The sequence below is a fragment of the Arvicola amphibius genome, chromosome 13 (assembly GCF_903992535.2).
Source record: "Arvicola amphibius chromosome 13, mArvAmp1.2, whole genome shotgun sequence".
Taxonomy (NCBI): domain Eukaryota; kingdom Metazoa; phylum Chordata; class Mammalia; order Rodentia; family Cricetidae; genus Arvicola; species Arvicola amphibius.
Genome location: NC_052059.1, coordinates 11954121 through 11960291, shown reverse-complemented (window position 1 = coordinate 11960291; position 6171 = coordinate 11954121).

Sequence of the window (6171 nt, the reverse complement as noted above, 5' to 3'; positions counted from 1 at the left end):
AAAAAAATACACAAAATTAAAAATAATGGCAGTATGTTTCCACACATCCAACAATTTTTTAATCTTTATTTCTAATAACTCAGACAACATTTCAGGACTACATCCAAAAATAAAATTTTTGAATCATTACCTCACTATTGAATTATTCTTGCCCCAGTCACAGCCTACTATCATTTATTTAACTCAGTGGCTCATAAAACAAAAGCAGACAATAAGACATGATTGTAGGAGGGGAACCAGAAGAGAGTTGGAGGATCAGCATTTCCCTGAGGGTGTAATAAAAAGACAGGGTAGTGAAGGAGGGTCACCATGTCTTAGATACAACATAAACCTGTCAAAGAATAAATTGAATATTTTTAAAGAAAATCTTGTAAAATGAAATAAAAATAGCAAAAAGAAGAAAACCTAATTGGATTATTATTGCCTCTTGTGCAAATAAATAAATATGAATTTTGAACTTTGCTGTTTAGTAACAAAAAGTTTCTATAATTTGTACACCCTTCATAAGAAATATGGATCGTAATATATAATGAAAAAAGCTAACATGAGATAATAAAATAATAACAGCAATATTAATGATATTAAATGTATTAACTCAATTCTCATATGATACAAGATCTTCCTGAAATGATAATTCAAAGACTGAGAAGAAGCTTCTGTTTTTATGCTTGCTTCCAAAGAAAACAGTCAACTATGAAGAAATGTAATTGTTAAAAATAAAATAGATTTGTGTAAGGAAATGTTCAAAAAATTGAAGAAGCCCTAAGATTTATGAGAGTCTTTTCCTGTCTATGTTGCATTTTGTTTTCCTCTGACCTTTTGTTCCTCTGCATGTGGCTAGAAGCAAGTTGATTTAGGGTTTGCAAGAGAGGAAACTGAGGAAGCCAGGAGCATTTCTGTATTGGTTTTATGATTTGCTGCAGAAAGAAGAGTTTTATGATATTATGATTTGCCTTGAAGGTGAAGAATTTTTGTTTCTGTATGTTGCTTTGCGTGGTGTAGCAATCTCTGCTGTCACAGTTTAAAATAACACACTGTGAACTTGATAACAATGGCACTTGATACTGCTGCTTCCCCAGCAGTCTGTGACCACTGCTGCCACTGCACTCAATGGCTACTACTAAAGACAAAATTCTTTGTATTGTTAGTCTATTAACACTTTGTCGTTACTATCTGATTAATAATGATACAAAAATAATATATTTGGAATTATGATTTTCATGACTGAGAAACCGTTACAGATTTCCTTGCATTTTAAAGTATATTTATCTTTTTTAAAAAATATAATCAATTTTGAAACAAAAAATAAGATATTGTTCTCTCCATCTATTATTTTACTTTCATTTAGTTTCTCTACTCTTAGATTTTCACTAATTTTCATCTTCATTATATTATTGACTCATGTATGTTTTGTTAGATAAGACCTGAATAAGTTTAGATAATTCCATTCTATGGGAAAGCTTGTTTATCATCAGAAAGAGAATTTTCTGTCCTCCAGCTTCAAATTTCCACCGAGGAAGACAAATACCCATTACCTCCTTTAGTTTTCCAACTCTAATAAATAGTTTGGTCTCTATAACCCACATGCTCATGCTGCCAACTTTATTTCCTAATACCCTTAATTATCAAACTGTCTAGTCAAATCATTACATTAGTAGCAAAACCTAATTTGAGTCTGGAGTGATGGCTCGGTGGTGGAGGAACTGGCTGTCCAAGCATGAAAAGAGAGCCAGAACCCCCAGTACCCACATGGAATGCAGGGCATGGGGTCACCTGCTTCCATCACAACAACACTCACAAAGTCACAAGATATCCAGGATTTTCTGGGCAGCTGTAAGGAGATGTCAGTGTGTGTTGAACTTTTGTTGCATATGCACATGTGCACAAGCATGCATATGACACATACACACATGTGCAAATGCATGCACATGCAACACACACAGACACACATGATCAAATAGATAAATACACGTGATCAAATAGATAAATACACATGAGTGAGCTTGCTTTTCTTTGGAATTTATTTTAGGTTAGGATACTGTAACCGTCTCCATCTCCTTTTCTATCTCTACCACTCCCCAGCACTCTCTCCACTGACCCTTTCTCCTTTCTTCCTGATCTATTCCAAAAGCTTTTAAGATGTCATAGAATTTTATTTGGGAAAATCGCCTTTCTGCTTTCCATTATGGGGATTTATAAAGCATCACATTAGAAATATTGTAAAGGGGCAGCCTCTTCACTACATCTACAAATCACAGCTGAAAGATGAAAGATATCTGTATACCTTACTACACTGAAACAATCACAAATATGATAATCTAAAAATGTAAAAATAATCTTTATTTGTTGTTTTTAACTAATGGTGCTCATATATTGTCTAGAATGTCAAACATCAAAATAAGAAACACTTAATGCTAAGAAATCCAAAATTTATCTACTATTTTACTGTTTTGATAGCCTACAGAAAGGCATGGGTTTCTGTTCTGGGGTATTTTATGAATAAAATGATGTCTTGAAACTAAATTACTGACACTATGAAATGTTTGTCATGTTAGCATTGCGTTCTTATGACACATGAAAATGTATATCCAAAAATTATAACATTTTATTTCTTTTTCTGATCAGGTTACCCAAAATAAATAGTTGTTTTATTTAACCTTCGTAGGGCTTATGAAAAATAGCTACAATGTATATCATGAATTCAAGAGTGTCTTTTGATCTTTTGAAAGAAAAAATAATTTACACTATTTGCTGTCCATTAAGCAGTGCTCTTAAAACACTTTTAATAGGGGGGTTTTCATTTTTTTTGCTGAGAGATCTCAGGTTTATGGGTCTTTAATAAAATTTAGTAGGAAAGATTGTGTGTTCTGTTCTCCTAGTTATAAATCAAAGTCATAGACCACATTCCTTTTTATACCACTACAGTGTAACATTCTTTTAATAACGTTTAGTTATAAAAAAAAGCCAGGCTTCTTACTTCAGAAGTCAAAGGACTCCCAACCATTTTTTCTAAAATAAGCCCACATAAAATAGAGATAACCTTCTAGGTCTTAGTGGTCTAGATTTGGTTTTGATCCTTTGCTCAGCTTATTATGTATAACAATCTGAATCTTAAATTTTAAAAATGTATTTCTAGTCCCTCTATATTTTTTAACCATATATCCATTTGAGATCAGATTATCTGTTTAGATAGAGCCTCATGCACTCTAGCGTGACATCCAACTCACTGTCTGACACTATTCTTTAACTTTTGTTTCTGCTTTCCCAACTTCTCTAGTACTAGGATTACAGGCTTGTATCACTAAATTTTTGTAGTTCTGGGGAGTGAATTTTGGAAGATAGACAGGAGACACTTTATGAATCATGCAATTCATAATTTATTAATTTACTAGGCAAGCATTCTGTTGGGTCTTACTATTTTTTTGAGACAGGCTTTCTCTGTGTTAACCAGCCTAATCGTCTTGGAACTAGCTCTTATAGACCAGGTTGGCCTCGAACTCATGCCTGCCACTGCCTCCTGAGTGCTGTGATTAAATGCGTATGCCACCATTGCCTGGCTAATTATCTCTCACTTTATAAACTATTTGAATGGATACCATTTTAGTTTATCTGTGTATCTTGCATGTTCCTGGGTTCAGAGTACTTGCAGCAAGGAGACATAATAATGTGTTTATTTCTTTACTAATATTGCATCACTAATAGTATATTTTTTGTATAAATAACATAAAAGTTGACTGGCCTTCTCTTGGGTTTGTATGATGAGTTGAATAACTAGTGATAAAACTCCTTCCATTTTTCCTCCCAAATTCATATAATATTTTTAAAACCCACTGAGTCCACTTAGTGCTGCCAGAATGTTAAAGAATGAAAGACCCTCTCAGAGAGCAAGAGCTGAACATTCCTGAAGAAACGTTACTCTACTTCCCCAGAAAGCATTAATTGTCAATAATAATTTTCAATTATTTTTCACTATACATATATATATATATATACGCACTCCTGCTCTATGTGTGTGAGAGTCATGTGTGTGTGATTTGTTCATGTGTGTATGTATATTGATGTTCATGTATGTGCACCTGACATGTGCGTATGATATTTACACACTGCTTCTCCAATTTTAGTATAAGCCTTGAAAATAGAAGTCACATGTCACATTACTATATTTACTAGGCAAGAAATTTTTTTCTCTAAGACATTTTAAGAGCACTAAATTTTATGCCTTTGTGTTTCTGAAAGTTGTGATTGGAGTCACATACTTTATTTATTTATTTAGCTTTTCAAGACACAGTTCTCTGTGTAGCTTCGGAGCACGTACTGGAAGATACTCTGTAGACAAGGTTGGCCTCGAACTCATGGCGGTCTGTCTGCCTCTGCCTCCCAAGTGCTGGAATTAAAGGTGTCACATACATACATTTTTACAACAGTGTTTCATTCTGACTGTCAATTCCTAATTAGTCATGCAGTCACACTGTTAAAAGCGGGTGTGTCATAGTGTAGTTAAACTGAGATTAGCTAGGTGGTATCTAGAAGCAACAATTGTACTTCTTCTTCCCCTATTAGAGTAGCAATCCAATGAGATTATGAAGCATGCCTCTCTAAAGTAAAGAAATATGGCACACTATTTATGATATATAAGTGTATATTTATATACTTTTCTAAATTACTGAGAACATGAAGCTATTGCCTTTATATGAATGCTTACTGTCTAAAACAAGATTCTCCAAACATAACATTTGCAAAGAAAAAAATGCTGAATATCAGGGATTCTCGCATAAAGCAAGGTATTTTGAAATCACTAGTTCTATAAGGCATTTTTTTATTCTTATCAATCTAATCATGAATTCTTCAGAACACTGCAGCACTGAGAAAATATTTCCTATACCTCTAATAACAGTATATCTCATGTACTTTTTTTTGTTGAAATTGGCTGTTTATTTTTCCAATTTACTACACATTTGCCTGACAACTTTAGTGTAACAGGTTTCTTTTTTATGACTTATGGTACTTTTCCTTGCAGCAAAAAAAAAAAAAAAACAAAAAAAAAAACCCTGATTTGATCCCATTCCTGTTTTTGAGCATTTCTGAGGACTGTGCATATTACATCCTGGGAATACACTATACCTCCAGCTATACGCACTCTCTTAGTACCTATCGTTGTATTCTATTACTGTCTGCCTTAGTAAGGAGTCCAGTAACTGCATTGCGGGCAAACTGATAAGAATGAGAATTGTAGAGCTGTTTCTGTTTTTATTCATCTGTAGATTAAGCTTTTTCTGTATTTACAAGATTATTGCAGTCATAACAATTGCAAGCCTCATGTCCATACATGCAAATCTCACAGTGAGTAATTCCAAGACTAATTGGAAAAAGTCTCTAAATTAGTATCAAACATTATGGATCCATTAAAGATATAAAAATGATTTTTTTGTTCCTTTTAGTTTTTGTTACAATCCTTCCAATGGACAGTATTCCACCAGGATTTGCATTCAGTGATGAAAAACATAATTCATGGGATGCAATTCAGTGGTGATATTACTATCTTCACTATTTATCATCCTCCCTCGATATTTCAAAGTTAATGGGATAATGAAATGTCTTTTTCCCTCTCCACAGATTGATTGAATATTTCTGAATTAAATCAGTCATTTATCACAAGCCTTGGATGAATCCAGCCAAGAGGAAAATCATTTCTAAGGTCTTCACTGATGCAGTGGTTACTGTACTGCTATTAGTTCTTAGACTCTATTTATCACAAATGGCCATAATTCTAGTGTCATGCTACTTCTACTACCCTATAGGAAAAATGCTATTTATATGCATAATATGACACTTGGAATATTAAGCTGTCTCATCATGCTAATCATGTAATATAATCATGCCAGCTCTATTACTCTAATGCATTTTGCTGTATTAACTATGACAGAACATAAATCTACCTGGGTACTTATTAGGTATCTACATAACTGTCTTTAATAGTTGAAGTTTTATAGGATATATGTTGGATATGTTCATTCCAATTTTAATTCTAAATATTATGGTGATGATTTAAGTTTCTTCACTATATAATGCCCTGAATCAAAGGGAACCATATCTGTCACCTGAGACATGGTATAAATGCACAAGCATTACTTGGTGTGGAAAGGATGTTTTGATACAATTCTATGCAAATCT